The sequence below is a fragment of the Mus caroli genome, chromosome 15 (genome assembly GCF_900094665.2).
Source record: "Mus caroli chromosome 15, CAROLI_EIJ_v1.1, whole genome shotgun sequence".
NCBI lineage: Eukaryota > Metazoa > Chordata > Mammalia > Rodentia > Muridae > Mus > Mus caroli.
In genome coordinates this window covers 32,631,270-32,647,495 of record NC_034584.1, presented here as the reverse complement: position 1 = coordinate 32,647,495, position 16,226 = coordinate 32,631,270, and the positions used below count along the sequence as shown (strand labels likewise).

Genomic DNA, 16,226 nt, shown 5'->3' with positions numbered 1-16,226 from the left:
GTCAGATTTAGATTTTATCTCCCTCCAGAATCTAGAATACATCATTGTTTCGAAACCGAGTGGGGGTTTGGGGGCTGACATTAGCCCGACCTGACCTTCACAGGGAGTCTTCTGCACTTGGCTTTGCTGGATGGCCTTGGAGGGAATGAAGGGGAGAGGCTGTAGACACTTCCTGCTGAGGGCTTGCCCAAGTGCTTTCAGAAACGCCATGAGAAAGTCCGAGGGAAGGCTGAGGATGTTGGAGACATTTTAAGGAAGGAACACAGAAGCAGGCCAGACTCAAGTTTCTCTCCCTTTAGAGAACATTGTTCAGAAATGTTCTATACAGGTGCAGCTCGGTCCTCAGCCAGCCTTACCATGTGTCAGCACTCCCACCCTTGGGCCAGGTTCCTAGATACACGTACCAAGGGTACAAGGTACGGTTCAGTGCAGCTCTGTCATCTACTTTTGACTGCCTTACTAATTTGATGACAGGAGCCTATCAAGGGGGCTGTAGCAGGAACACCCATGCTAGTGCATGAATTACTGAGTTTTGTTTCACGCACCGAACACCTGCCCAGGAGAAGAACCTGAACCCAGTCACTGAGAAGCAGTTGTATTTGAGTTCTGTTTCTCTGGGGAAGAGGAGGGGCTGGCTGTGTTTGGTTTTCCAACCACTTTGCTGTTTGACTTTGAACTAGAGTAAGGAAAAGAAAGAGAAACAAAAAATAAAAGGTGAGCTACTGCTCTGTTGTATCCTGCCACACCAGCTGAATCTTCATTGCTTTGATCAAAGTTACTTAGAGAATTAAGTTTCACCAGCTCACCAACTGAAGGAAAACGTTTGCCATACAACAGGAGGTCAGCTACATAAACTGTAGGGTTTGAAAGAAATAAAAGACAAGAGTCATTGTGTGTGACAGAGAATGTGTGTGTGTATGTGTATGTGTGTGTGTGTGTGTGTGTGTGTGTGTGTGTGTGTGTGTGTGTGAGAGAGAGAGAGAGAGAGAGAGAGAGAGAGAGAGAGAGAGAGAGAAGTTCAAGTTGGTGACGGGAAGGTTGTAAGGTTGTGAGGCTGAGTCGGTACCCTTCTTAGTATGGGGTCCTGTACACCATGAAGCTGGCCTGGCCCTACACAAATGCTACTGATGATAGCATCCTGCTTTTGATAACTTATTTCCCAGAGAATGACCAGGGCAGCTTACTTTGCCTGTTTAGAGCACAGCTCCTTGGTAGGGAACCGGGCAGTGTATGGGCTGGGTAACTCCAGTTGTCTCTTCCATATCACCTTGGCTGGCTCCCGCCCCGCCCCACCCCCCCCCCCCCCCCCCGGCCCTGTGTCCTAGACGTAGCCTCGGTCAGTGGTATCAGTACTAGTGTCTGTCCTCTGATCAACACTGGGTCCAGCAGGAGACAGGTGTGTGAGGGGAGGCAGGGCACAATTCTCTCGTTCCTTTGCCGGTCGGCATGTTGGAGGCTGCCTGTGTCTGTATGCCAAGGCACACCAGTTTCTGCCAGCTGCCTTCTTCGTACAGCAGCTACAGAGTTCCCGTAGCCACTTCCTCTAGGCCTACAGGTGCAGGCATGCTAATGCCACCCTAGATCCTTACCCTGGGTTTCACTATTTACCTAAACCCCATTTCTCAGCAGGACCAAAGAACATCCTTGAAGTCTGGCTGAGATCCTAATGGACTCAGCAGCTCGGATGACCACACCTTGTGCTAATGCAGAGCAGAAAGCGAAGCCAATAATTTTGATGAGTTTTCCAGACGAGCTTCAGGAGCAGGACCGGACAGGCAGGCTGTATTAGTTAGCTTTAGTTACTGTAATAAAATAGCTACAACAATCTGTTTAAAAATAAGGTTAGTTTCTTGGGACTCGTAGTTTTGGAAATTTCAGTCTATTTTCATTGCTTAGCCTGGGGGAGCGCAGTGGCGGTAGGAAGCTGCTCCCTTCTTGGTGGCAGGAGGGCAGACAGAGAATGAGGGGGTGGGCCCTGTGTCCCCAGTGGCTGCTTTGCTCATCTAACTTTGCAACTCCTTGCTAACAGGTTATAAATGGTCAAGAAGGGCTTCAGGGGCCAGGTGGCAGGTGTGTGTGTGTGTGTGTGTGTGTGTGTGTGTGTGTGATCATGTGATCTAGCATTCACAGCAGAACCTGCTTGTGAGGGAAAAGGAGTGTAGAGTGACCGTTCAAGGCAGATGGCGGCTGTGCAGAGCCACCCTAGTTAACCAGGACAGAAGAGAATTTTCTAAAAATGTTTTGTTTTTGTTTTTGTTTTTTTTGAGACAGGGTTTCTCTGTGTAGCTCTGACTGTCCTGGAACTCACTTTGTAGACCAGGCTGGCCTCGAACTCAGAAATCCGCCTGCCTCTGCCTCCTGAGTGCCAGGATTAAAGGCATGTGCCACCACGCCTGGCTCTAAAAATGTTTTTATATTTTGCCAACCTACTACACTTTGGTTTATGAAATGAAAACATGAACTTTGAAAAACAGAAAAAAGTTAATTTTTTAAAAGTATTGTACTTATTATTGGTGTATGTGTGTGTGTTTGTGTGTGTGGGAAGGTATGCTCGGGTGCCAGGACACGGCTGAGGAGGTCAGAGGAGAGCTTTTTCTTCCCTTTTTATGTCATTTTGAGGACTTGAACTGGGTCTATCAGGCTTAGATTGCAACTACTTTAACCCTCTAAGTCACATTGCCAGCCCATTTAATTTAGTTTTTCATTTAATTAAAACTTTTTAAGTTTTAAAAAATTGTTTGAGATTATAACATAATTACATCATGCCCTCCTTTTCTTCCCTCTGCCCAAAGTCTCCTAAGTTACCCCCTGCTCATCTTCAAACCCATGGTCTCTGTCGTTAGAGGTTTTGTAAACATTTATTTATTTAGTGTGTGACTATGTGAATGTGTGCCCCACAAGGATACCACAAACCAGGTATCGGGGGCAGCAGACACCTATCAGTGCCCTCCTTCTACCCTGTGAGTTCTGGGGACTGAACTCTGGCCTCGAGGCTTAGCAGCAAGTGCCCTTAACAGTTAAGCCATCTTGCTGGCCCCCAAATAGTTTAAAGAATATCTTTCTTAACAGACTGGTCCAAAGTTGGTCCGAAGTTGAAGCAGTAATGTGTTCTGCCTCCTAGATAGACACCTTAATTGCCTTACAACTGTATACTTATTATTCATTAGTGACGTCCCCTCTATGCCTACTCTTTATATAATGTTCTAATTAATATATTTTATAGTAGTGATCATTTTTGTTCAAGAGATGGCAAATTCACACACACATACACACACACACACACACACACATGCACTTCTTCAAATACCTTCATATTTTTGGTTGCCTGGGTGGCATTTACAAGAGAATGTATGCTAATCTGCTATTATTAAAGTGGAAATGTGTTGGGAAATATTTTTAGGTCCTTCTATACCTCTCTCTTTTCTGTGCCAAACCATTTAATTGTTCTATTTATTTTTTTTCAGTTTTCATGATCCAAAGACCATGTATAGCTCCCTTCCTGTCATTCTAATCTGAGGCTCACTTCAGTTTACTTGACAGAGTGAACCAGTTCTTGCATTCAGACTGGCTCCCTGTGGATTTATGCCTGTCTCTCAGTTTGTGGACACTTGGTGTCTTTTCACAGCTTGGTCAGAGCAATCTTAAACAAAGGTCTTTTTTTTTGTTTTTTGTTGTTTGTGGTTGGTTTTTTGTTTGTTTGTTTTGTATAAGAGATAGCAAATGGGGAGGCTTTCTGCGGTCTGCCGTGGGGTGAACATAACCCCTCTGGAGCCAGGCTAGCCAGACCTCCCACTTAGTTCTGCATGTGGTAGCCTTGCGGACCCCATGGAGCTTGATTGCCAGGTGACAGCTGTTACAGTAGTAATGACAGTCCCTGGCCCACGGAGCTGTCCGGAAGGCTGAGAGAGGGAACTGGGTTTCCCTGTGCAGACACAGGCAGGATGTCTTATACAGGCTGCAGGCAGGATGTCTCATACAGGCTGCATGCTGCTTCTCTGTAAGACCAGAGGTGATCCTACCTTTTGGGAAATAATTGTACGTAAATTATTCTAGGTACCTGGAGTAAAGGGATGCTTCTGGAGCTTGCTGTCCTCCTTACCAAACGCTCCCGTTCTAACACATGTTCTGGAGACGTTCTTCTGAGGGTCAGTATTCATGGGTGTTGTTTCTAGCAGTATTGAAATGAGAAATCCCCATCTCACATCTGTGCTTTAAGGAACATAACTGCGAGGCTCTCATGCATGCGTCTGATGTTTGAAGGCACCCAGAGTTAACATTTGGGGTACTCTCTGTTATTATCTGCATGTAAAGACTTGTATGAGTCAATGTATAGGATGTCTATAGTGTAGCCACAGTGTTGTGGAAGATATTTTTGGAAGTCTACTTGACCACTGCATGCATTTAAAGGAGAACGAACCTTGTTCAGTACTAGGGACAGGGTGTGAGTTCTGCAGGTGAGGTCTTAGCTGCGTACATTAGGGTGAGTGTGAGCACAGAGGGAGGCTTTAATGTGTCTGGGCCAGGTGGCTTTGGTTCTCACTTTATTCTGGTGCTGGAGGACAGATGGCTGTGGCATTGCTGTAGAGTTTATCTTACTGCACGTGAGGAAAGAAGAGGGAGGAACCCATACCCTCCGCCCACATACACCACATACCCAGCCCAGAACATGAGCTGTTCGATGGGCATTTGTCACGTGACTTTGGAACTGGAGCGTGGGGAGGAAACGATGGACACTGAGTTCCCACTGCTTTGTCCTATGGAAGATGTGATGACCGTTTCCACACCGGACCAAAACTCGGACAGTGAGAATCAAATCTGTGCTGCCCCCTGAAGCCAGCACACATGCACAGGAAAGGCACAGGAAGACATTCATGGACTGTATCCCCAGCCCAGAAGCTGCTCCTCTTTGTTCTACTTTCTCCAAAATTATGAATATAATGCATTATATTTTCATAATGCAGAAAATTCGTAAGAAGAAAAAGTCACCCATAATCCATATATTAAGAGGCAACCTGGAGTGTTTTTCTAAATTGTTTTATTTGGTAACATTTCTTAGTTGCATGGTCATGTTTAAATGGAGACAACATTATTTTTTCATTATCTGTGCCAAGAATTTTCATTTTATTCTATAATCTTTGCAGACAATGCTTTCCTGCACGTACAATATCCATAAAGTAGGAATTCCTGCTTAGTGATTTTATTTTTGGTCATTTGGTTAAATTTTTCAGAAGTATTCTGGTCATTATGATTTTTATATAGAAACCTTTCTTGGTATACATTTCTAGGTTGAAGGTTTGAGCATTATGAAGATTCTTCACACAGTTTTGCAACTTGCTTTCTTTGTGGGTTGGAGCAATGTATGCTGGGTATTGTACTGAGCAGTCTGGAATACCATCACTAGAATATGTCTGATGACTTTTTGGAGCAATGCATGCTGGGTGTTGTACTGGCCAGTCTGGAATACCATTGCTAGAATACGTCTGATGACTTTGGAGCCACAGGCACTGTCTTCCCCTGTGCATCTCTTTGATTATGAATAAGGCTGAACGTATTTTTATTGGTGCATACCTGTGGCTTTTCTCCTTTCCCTGACTTTCAGTTACAGGTTCTTTGTCTTGGATGTCTTTCATGCCAGTTAAAATGACTTCTTTTCAAGTGAAAGAAGCAGAGTGTGCTTGCAATAAAGAGACACAACTCCGGGTGTGGATGTGCAAGATCCGGCTTGTCTGGGTTCATCTCTGCTCCTGGGTCTTAAAGGAGGCAGTGTTAGGCCAGGTGGGAGCTTTTTTTCTTTTCTCTATGTGCTCAAACAAACATGGATAGAAATACTAAATAAATAGATTAGTAGAATGATTTTAAAAATCAGAATTTTATCACCACTGAACATATTCAGGCTTCTTTGCTACCATTATCACTTAAACAATACCGTTTATCTATTAGCACTCACGGGGCACTGCTATGACTAGTTTTGAGATGGCTTAAATGAAGGGACATAGTGCCTGTGTCATGTGCCAAGACCATATGACACTTGAGTACCTGCAAACTTTGGAATCCATGAAGGAAGGGTGACAGAACCATAGTTTCAGTTGTCAACCTGACCGGAACCTAGAGTCACTTGAGAAGAGAGGACATCAATTGAAGAATTGCTTGGATCACGTTGGCCTGTGGCCATGTCTGTGAGGCATCTTCTTAATTGCTAGGTGATGTAGGAGGGCCCAGACCACTGTAGGCGATGCTATTCATACATAAGAAGCAGGCTGAGAAAATCACGGGGACTGAGCCAGCTAACTGCATTCCTCCAGTATCTCCACTTTAGTTTCTGCCTTGACTTTCCTCAATGGTAGACTTTCAGCCATAAGATGAAGTAAACCTTTCTTCCCCCGTTTACTCTTAGCCATGGTATTTTATCACATATATAACATGTAGCCACAATAAATACTTTTCTTCCAAGATGCCTAGAGGTTTGGCTCTCAAAGCCAGATGCATTGTTAAGACGTTAATCTGTGACCTGCTCCGCTGTCTTCACTTTAGATCTAGACTGCGGGCAGAAGCTCTTCAGCCACGTGTGCCTTCCTTGGCACATTTGCTGCGAATACTTTCGCTGTGCTTTTGCCAGTCTGGCATTATGGAAACAAACCTTCCCCTGCAATTTCTTCCTGAAGCACAGCCTGCTCTACCCTGTCAGAGTTGGATCAATATTCAGCAATATTTTGTCTGTTGATTATAAAATATTCTTAACTGCAAAAAAAAAATCATTCTTTAATTTGACTGTAATTCATTTTTATGTAGAGCGAGGAGGAAATGAAGATCAAGATTGCTCACTTTCCTTCTTTAACATACTTTCTTGAGCACTTTCTTAAACTGGAAACCTCTTGGGGAAGGAAGGACAGTTCTGTAGTGACTGGAGATTCTGTGGCCACACTGAGAATAACTTGGTCTCCAGCCCCTGTCTCTGCCTTGAGATGCTGAGGACCTGCATGATCCACAGTTCCCAATGTCACCCGGGTGACTTCTCAGACACCACCACTCTCTTGCTGGTTGGAAGGGACACAAAGACAACCTCATCTTCAGCTGAGAAGGCTGAGCAGACCTCAGGGGTCCCCTCAGGTTCGCCCTCCGCCCCTACCCGTGGCTGTTTGCATTCTGTAACTTAGCGCGTTGTCCCATACCGTTTACATTATCTCGGGTGCTCTTCTGATTCCTATTTCTCAGCAACACATTCAGTTTTGTGGCTTCAGTGGGATACTTTTGACCACTATGTGGAAAATGCAGGGAATTTCTCTGGAGATCAGGCTTTCTTCCCACCAGAGTTTTATTATTGTTCATCTGCATGCCACCATTGCGCCTGCGTAGTCCAGGGTGCCAACCAGAGGCTGTGGGAAATGCGCTTTTCTTTTCCTCAAAATTTTACTTTCATGTGGTTTTGGTTCCTTTTTGTGACTTCAGACCTTCACTGAGGGATATTTTTATTTTGTGTTGCACTCATCACACCCTTAGCCAAAGCAGAGAGGTGCTTTTCATCTCGCAAGTCTTGTGAGTCTCTGAGTGCCGTGTGCTATCCATAGATCAGCATGGGATGCTGGATGATGCGCAATTTATAAACTGAGGTGGCCTTGGTGATCAACTTCAGATGTCTAGGCCTTTGTTTCTAACCACACTTCTCAGCCTCAACGTCATCCTCTTTCGACATGTGGGTCAGCACGGGTGGGGTGAGAGGAAGGAGGGCAAGCCTTGACCACAACCGGTGTCTTGGCACTGGTGAGGCTGAGCAGGGTCAGAGGCACTTGGGATACTGTGTCTGAACTTGTCTGAACTGTGGGTAGACTATGGGGCTTATGCAGGAATGTGGCTAACCCTTGAGGAGCTCTCAAGTTAGAAAGCCCCCGTGGGGCGCCGTACACCATATACATTGTTGGGTAATAATTCAGGTTGTGAAGAAACAGAGGAACAGCTCATATGTCAAGTGGCTGGTTCTGAATGGAAAGCTGCATGGATTGTCTCTGTGCATAACTGTGGACCATGCCCAGTTTGTTCACTGTGAACCATGCCCAGTGCACTCACTGCAGACCATGCCCAGTGCTCTCACTGGGGACCATGCCCAGTCCTTTTTGTCTCCAGCGTCTCTGAAGTTCTACGAAAATTTCTTTAGTTTTTAGACTAGCAATTGTACTAAATCATTCATTCACTTCCTGATTTTCTCAGGGAAGAGAGGAGGAAAGGCCTTGAGGATATATATTTATTTCCTTATTACTACTGCCTTTAATTAAAGAATTCAGAATCAGTACTTGGGGCGGGTGTGTGTGGGGGGGATCAGGCTACAAGAGATCCTGCCTCAGCAAACAGCAAACAAACAAACAAACAAGCAAATCCAAGATTCTCCTTTCAGGATCGCCCCCCTCCTCCATTCCTCCCCGGCTGCCCTTGTTCTTGATGGAACCCAGGGCTTTGCACCTGACAGGTGTGTGCTGCATCACTGACTGACTTGTCACTGACTGACAAGCCCACGCACTTGCTTCTTACTTTTAGTGCATTTTAGGAAACAGATCTGAAGATCACTTCTTTGAAAAAGCTTCCTCCCCATGGAAATAGATTAAAAAAAATAAAGTTCCTTGCAAATTATCTGCACCATCCTCCTTTAGTAACATCGGTATATTTTTCTAAGCCAGAAAGCATAGATGAACAGCATAGAATGATTAAACAGTAGTTACCTGGAGAGGGACTGCATTTGCGGTCTTATGTAGCTTTAACAGAATGACACACACCAGTTACATGGCAAAGCCCCCAGCCTGTAGCTGGGTTACTTTCCAACCTCAGAAGAGATGGGTTCCTTGAAACAGGAAGTGATCACGGGACAGTGGTGTGGGTAATGAGAGAAGGGTTTTGGATCCAGCTGATCTGCTCTCCTCAAGTGGGAAGACAAGATGACTCCTGGAAACCCTCTTTCTCAAGCACGTGTGCGCTTCTGGAGGGTGATGCCCAGCCCCCCACCCCCCACCTCCGAGAGCAGGCAGCAGGGAACTGACCAGAGCCCAGATGCAATGGAGAGGAGGCTTAGCTTACACCAGTTGCAGAGGTCTTGGAAGCTGGTTTATGGACCTGACATGTACAGTAACTGGTACCCAGAGAACACTAGAGCAAGAGGATCTGGGCATGATACGAAGTGAAGATGAAAACAAGACATCCCCTTGCCTCTGCGGGCATGGGGCACACACAGTACACAGATAAGCATACAGGCAAATACCCATGCACATAAAATGTTTTTAAAGGTGGGTGGTGGGAACAATAGGAAGGCATCTAACAATGACTTCTGCTCTTCATATGCACACATACACATACATAAACATGCATACACATACATGTGCATACACACACACACACACACACACATATCCCTCCAGCTAGCCAACCATTCAGACAGACAGACACACAGATACACCTCCAGCCAGCCAGCCATTCAGTCAGACAGACACACACCACACACACACACACACACACACACACACACACACACACTGATTTAAGCTAACCATCTTGTAAATTAATGTTTTGATTTGGTCTTTTCAGAGCTAAGGGCTAAGATGTTGCTCAAACCACTTGGAGAAAATGGGGTTAACTGTAATAGAGATGACTACCACTCTTATTATTTTGTTCTTATGGGAAACCAGTGACTCACATGTTACAGCATGCAGGTGGAGGTCAGAGGGTAATGTTTGGGAACCAATTGTCTCCTTCTGCCTGTTGGTCTTGGGGATCACACTCAGGCTGCTAGGTCTGGGAACAGGACCTCGCTGGCCCATCTACTGTAAGGTGTTAGGGCTCAGAGTATGTGCTCTCAGCATGAGTAAGTCAGGACTCACGTCATGGAGGCCACTGTGGAGACGTGATCTCCAGCCACTGTTCTGCTAGGAAGGAACCCATGACTGAATCCAAGGGCAGCTGGGCCTCGCAGCTCAACAAGAAAGACTGGAAGGCTAAGAATGAAGTTGTTCTCTTTTTTTGGAGGTCATGTGGTTTCTGCTCAGTTAGTTTCTCTTTCTCTTCTACCATCTGTTTCTTCAGCTTTCATGTGGTCCCTGAATGATCAAAATGCTCCAGAAAGCTGAAGCTTGAGACTTTAAGCTCCCTGCGCAACTCTTGCTCACACCCATAAGCAAGCCACCCCTGTTGTGTTTTATAAAAAGAAAGAGAAGCCAGGGATATGTTTGGTGGGGGTGAGGTATGGTGTCACATATGACTGGCCCATGCTGAGGCATTCCTTCCCCCTGAGGTACCCTGAGGTATAGTATAGACTAGAGTTTATTTAGGGCATGGGGAGGGGAGTTGAGGGAGGAGGGGGAGGAAGGGAGGGAGGGAGAGAGAGAGAGAGGGAGGGAGGGAGGGATGGAGGGGGAGAGAGAGAGAGAGAGAGAGAGAGAGAGAGAGAGAGAGAGAGAGAGTAAGAGTAGAAGCCAGCCATGAACACCTGTAGAGAGAGGGGGGAGGGGAATGGGGAAAATGGGGGAAGAGGGTAAGAAGGATAAGGGAGCAAGAGCAAGAGGAGAAGAGAAGAGAGTAAGGAGGGGGCAAGCAGGTCCTTTGTGAGTCAGGCACACCTGGTTGTTGCCAGGTAACTGTGGGGTGGAGCCTAGACTAAATGCCAATAACCCCCCCCCCCACTACTTCAGTTCTCACATCTAGGGCCTTGCAGGCTTTGGGAGGCGGCCAGCAAGTAATGACTTTGGACTGACTGCTGAGTCTATTCCCCAGTGCTTTCTCCTGGGCAGCGGGTGATGGGAAGGAGTTCACAACAGAAAAGTATTATTTCTAAATCGAACTACATTCGCATATCAATGAACATATCTGTTATCCGTATCAAATCTCAAATTAAAAGAATCCGTATCTGTTACTGGCCCATTTTTCTTTAGATGGAATATAGTAACCTAGCATCAAGGGGATGTAGGTAAAGTGAAAACTGGCTCAAAGGCAAAAAGCCTCAAATAGTAAAACCACCAGAGACCAAATCTTGTCACAGCTTTGGCTCCGTGCTTCCGTTGAGTGGCTTCATTCTGTGGTAGATTCTTGTTTCGTGATATCAGGAAGCCCCAGAAACCTCTAGCGTATCTGTCACTGAGCCACCTCAGCAGAGAGCTTGCGTTGTTACAACCGAATATCTCATGTTGGGTACTTCATAAGGAGGAGGTTTATCTATAGTAGCTCTGGAGGCTGGAAATCTAAGATCAGGTGTGCCATTTGCTTGGGTTCTGGTGAGTGACAATTTTGGTTGCTTCTCAAGGTGGCAGGGAATCAGAAAGTGAAGTTTCCTACCTTTTTACTGGCTACTTCATCCATGTCAGATAACTATGTCTCTGGGCCTACATAAAGGTATCCTCCAAAGAACAGAGAAGGCAGTTGGTGCTCAGAGACCAAGTTTGTCTGCAGAGCCCCTTTCCCCTACCAGCAGGGCAGAGGGCCGTCAGGGTTGCAGTTGAGCCCCAAACCCTGACCTAGACACTCTTCAAAGATAAGAGATAGAGTTTATCTGTGTCTTTGCCCCTGTGGATGTGGCTGGAGAGGATATGTTACATAAACAAAGTAGTTATAAATGGAGACTTTAAATACTGGAACCTTCCAATGACATGGCTTATTTTATAACATAATTCATTATTGGATAAGTGGAATGGCAGTTTCTTGTGTAGTCAGAGCTAGAGGAGCAAAGGAGACAGGAACATAATAGGGACGCTTTGAGCCAAAGGATTTTTAAAGCCTCCTCAGTGGAGGGCCATGGGTGGGACACCAGTGGAACCTGGGCACTGCGGAAAGTCTCTGATGGTAAAGAGAGTGAGTGAGTGGTCTCAGTGCCTGGACCAGAGTCCTGGTCTGCTAGCTGTGTGAGAGACTAGTTGTTTACCTTTTCGGCTTGCATTTCTTAAAAGGTATGGTCGTCTGTACCTGTCCCATAGTGATGGGAGATTAAATGAGATTATTCATGCAAGGGAGCAGAGCAAGCCACGTCCTAGTGAGTTCTCTACGGTGTTAGCTGTTCACTTTGTCCACAGGCAGAGAGTGGGCATTGAGTGTATTTGGGGAAGAGGGAGGTAGCATTTGTATGCTAGGGATGTGTGTGAGCCTGGGGTGGGCACAGTTCTCCTCCTTGTCTCCCCTTCCTCCTTGACCCCCTCCCACTTTACCCTCACTCCTAATCCTCTTTTTGCACTGGAGATTAAACCTAAGGCTTTCTGCACGCTAGGTGAGTGCTCTGTTGCAGAGCTACATCGCAGCACAGAGTTCATATTTACAGAGAAGTCTCCTCTTCCTGGTTTGGCTTCCTTCGGGCTTCAGAGCCAAGTACCATATCCTGACCCACCTATCATGTTTCTAGATTGTCCTCTCACAAACCGGCCTTCTGCTTTATCACTCAGTGTCTTGACCCTTGGGTTGGTGTGAGCCTGTCCCCCAGAGTGTCATCACGTCTGAGCAATCAGATAAGATCAAATTCCTTAATGTACAAAACTAATGACCTGGCCTTGGACCCATAGTGACCCCTATGAGGCGTGGGCATTGTAAGGTGTAGCAGGAAACAGAAAGCTGGCCCACCCATTCTTCTCCCCCTTGATCTTGTTTCTAAACTTTTCATAAACGTAAAAACTGCGTCTCGAACATCAGATGGGATTGGGCAGAAGCTGTCAGGTGCAAGGCGTTCACGTGGTGCTCTCAAATGATTGGGGAAGAGTGCATGTGGCAGGGCTCTGTGGGAGGGTGGGTCATTTCCTGAAAGTGAACGTGGGTTCCCAGACCTCTTGTTTATCATGTGCCTGTGGGCAGAGAGCTCTTAACTGAGCCCCAGCTGAGTTTCCTGAGCAGTGAGGACAGAACTTGAAGGTGAAGACAGCTGATGGGCCTCTGGCATCTCTGTCAACCTTATCTGACATCAAGCCCCACCTCCAAGTGTTGCCATAGCACTGCTGGTTTCCTTCCCAAAGCGAACCTAGGAGCCACAGGGAAGGAAGGCTATGCTGTCTTCTGGGCTTGAGTTCCTTCATGTCTGTTTTCCTTGTTGCCCTATTTGAAATGTGAGTTGATGAAACTTCTGCTTTGTGGAATGAAGAGTTGCTCAATTTTAGGATAGAAAAGAAAGCCAGTTAAGATAGTTTATTAGAAAACCATACTGGGCAGGGCGGGTGGGGGTGGGGCGGGGTGCAGGGGAGAAGGAATAGTGGGGGAGGGTAAAAGCAGGCTGGAATTAGTAGTTAGTTAGTTGTGGGACCTTGACACGACTCCTATTTCTAACCCACTACTCTCACGGGAATACTGAGCATATATAAACTTGTTACGTTGAGCTGACAATAATTAATTCAAGTTGTGTAGTTATTCTCAGATATCTGCTTCATCTATATGGTGTGCAATAAACATTAAAACCAGGTTATTTTAAAGAGCAGACAATGTTTCCGTTATCTAGTAGGTGTGTTTTGGTAGCATTTGGAGATAACTTACAGGAGCTTATGCTAAGGCATTTTATTACATAGAAGCTACCATTTTCTCGGCTCTATTTCCAGCTTCACCTTCATAAGACAGGAAGGAAAATGTGATTTTTTTTCTATAGTTCTCAGACCCCTTCATCTGTAAGAGCTGGTGTACAATGCTCTCAGACGCTCTCTATTCCCTTAGATAATACTGCTTGCAATTGTTATTTTACATTCTTCAGTGGGACAGTGAGACTTATGTGAGAATCCATCATACTAGCCAATGAATGAACAGCCTCTTCTTACACACTGAGTACAGAGTTGTCATGGAGACGGACAGGATGGCTCGGTGGTAAAGGAACTTGCTGCTGGGTCTGATGACCTAGTTAAATCCCTAGGACCCATGAAGTGGAGGGAGAAATCAGACTCCCAAGTTGCTGTCTGACCTCTGTAGGTAAAGAGCAGTGCTCCAGAAAATAAGTATGCAAAAAAAAAAAGTTCTAGAGGCTCATGTTTAATATAAACAGAAATAGGACAACACACACATCAAAGCCTCCTTTCCACGTCAGAGTAAGGTTATGGCTGGAATGCGCCATCCCCGTGCCTCCTCTCATGAAGGAAAAGGTGGCATCAGCTGATGTATCAGGATTCAGTTTTCTTCCTGGGATCAATAGGGGAGGTAACAGTTGTCAACCTACTGTCTAAGTCAGAGACCTGTGCACACATTTTGTTTAATTTAAAATAATTAAAAATGTATTGCCAACTTAACAACAACAACAACAAATGTCTTATCTAAAAATGTGGCTTTGAGGCTTCTCTTGAAATATGTGCATATAATTCTGGGCCCAGTTACTGCATGGTGACAGAGTACACAGGCACAGTCTATATCCATTAAACAACTCCCATCTCTTCTCCCAGCACCTGCAAGACACACAAACTTCTACTTCCTGTCTCTGTGAACTGACTGCTCTGTGCATCTCATGTAGGATCAGATGGTATTTGTCTCTTATTTCATTTATTAGAGTAGCTGTAACTCTCATTCATATTTGTCCCAGGTGTTGGAATTCCCTTCCTGTCTGAGAGGAATTTTGTGTCTATTCATCACTAGTGGACAGACACTGGGTTGTCTGTTTTGAGTAACACACCCATGACCATGCTGGCCAAGAGCTGAGTCCCTGAAAAACAATGTTTTTTTTTTTTTTTTTTTTTCCTAAAGACAGGATCTTTGGAACATACTTTGTAAACTGGGATGAACCTGCAGCAATTACAGCAATCCTCCTGTCTCTGCTTCCTGAATGGTAGAATTACAGGCATGTGCCATCGTGTCCAGCTAACATTTCTCAGCTGTGCCCTCTGACCTCTCGGCTGCTTTCACACAGCACTGGAGCAAGGCTTCTAGAGGGAGAACTGAGAAACAGTCTCTAAGATATCTCATGGAAGTGACAGAGATGCTCAAATACTGTAAAAAGTCATGGCTGGGGGATGTCTCTAAGACTTGATATCACAGTAATAAAATGTCAGGAAACACCATCTTATGATTTATTCAGTCCTGGGTTTGGTTCTGACAAATTCCAGTTTGAGAAAGAAGTCTGAATGTGTTTGATTTTCTTGATCAGAATGAAGCTGGTTTGCCTTTCTCCAGGCACTGTGCATGCTGATGAGACCCTTTAGTTTTAGAGCCTGGAAGACACTGAAGTACAAATAATTTAGATTTTATCTCTGATTTTTCAGGTTGTCTCATGGTAGGGAAGATGTGGTTGTTTTTTCACTGTGTGTTCAGTGGGCAGAGCTTTAGCTCTTTGGAGAACTGCCTGTTTCTGAGATGGTTTTTAATAGGGTGTCTTAGTTAGGGTTTTCATTGCTATGAAGAAATACCATGACCAAGGCAACTCTTATAAGGACAATATTTAATTGGGGCTGCCTTACAGGTTCTGAGGTTCAGTCCATTGTCATTGTGGTGTGAAGCAAACCATGGCAGTGTCCAAGTGGACATGGTCCTGGAAGAGGTTCTATATCTGGTTCTGAAGGCAAACAGGAGAAGACTGGTTTCCAGGCAGCTAGGAGGAAGCTCTCTCAAAGCCCATCCCCACAGTAACACAATCCCTTCAACAGGGCCACACTTCCCCATAGTGCCACTCCCTGGGCCAAGCATATTCAAACCACATAGAGCACCATCAGTCTAAAGGCCATTATCTGAGGTGGGCGTATGATCAGCTTCATCATTATATGAGCAAAACATTGATTTCTATTCAGGATTTTAGAGACTTACACACACAGTGGGTTAGGATTTCCATTGCTAATAATTGTCTAGCATTTTAGATGAATGCAGTTTAAGGTGTAACTTTAAAATTTTATTGATGTACGGATTTATTTTTGTAATAGAATCTATGTAGCCCAGGCTGGCTTAAAGTTGCAATGCTTCCTCAGGCTCCTGTACTAGGGTTATATGCACAACCCTAGTATTTAACTAGCATTTAACTTCCTGAGAGAACACCTTGTCTTGGAGCAGCCACAGCAACGGAAAAGTGAGTTTGCAGGCAGCTTGGCATGTGGATCCGGATCCTCTCACTCTCTTCACTGTGGCTGGACTTCATACTTGCTCTCCAGGGGCTTCAGAGGAGTTTTAAAGCACAGCTCCATTCTAATGTCTCCTCGGAGCCTTATGATAACATTTCCTTAGAAGTGTTTAATAGCCTGGTCTCTCAAAGTAAGGCAGCAGACAGTTCAATATGCAGCTTAAAGAAAACAGACCTCTCTCTCTCTCTCTCTCTCTCTCTCTCTCTCTCT

The 16,226-nt window shown here is 45.3% G+C and overlaps 1 protein-coding gene across 4 annotated transcripts in view; it reads left to right on the top strand.

The window, feature by feature from the left end:
• The window catches only part of Ncald (neurocalcin delta), a 414,228-nt gene that overhangs the window by 8,067 nt on the left and 389,935 nt on the right, over positions 1–16,226 (top strand). The window contains exon 1 of one of the 4 annotated variants that reach the window (XM_029469814.1): positions 4,059–4,145. The exons of the other annotated variants lie outside the window; for them this stretch is intronic. The gene's annotated coding sequence lies outside the window, so the exon portion shown is untranslated. Of the gene's footprint in view, positions 1–4,058; positions 4,146–16,226 lie in introns of those variants that run through there. 4 annotated transcript variants of the gene reach the window in all.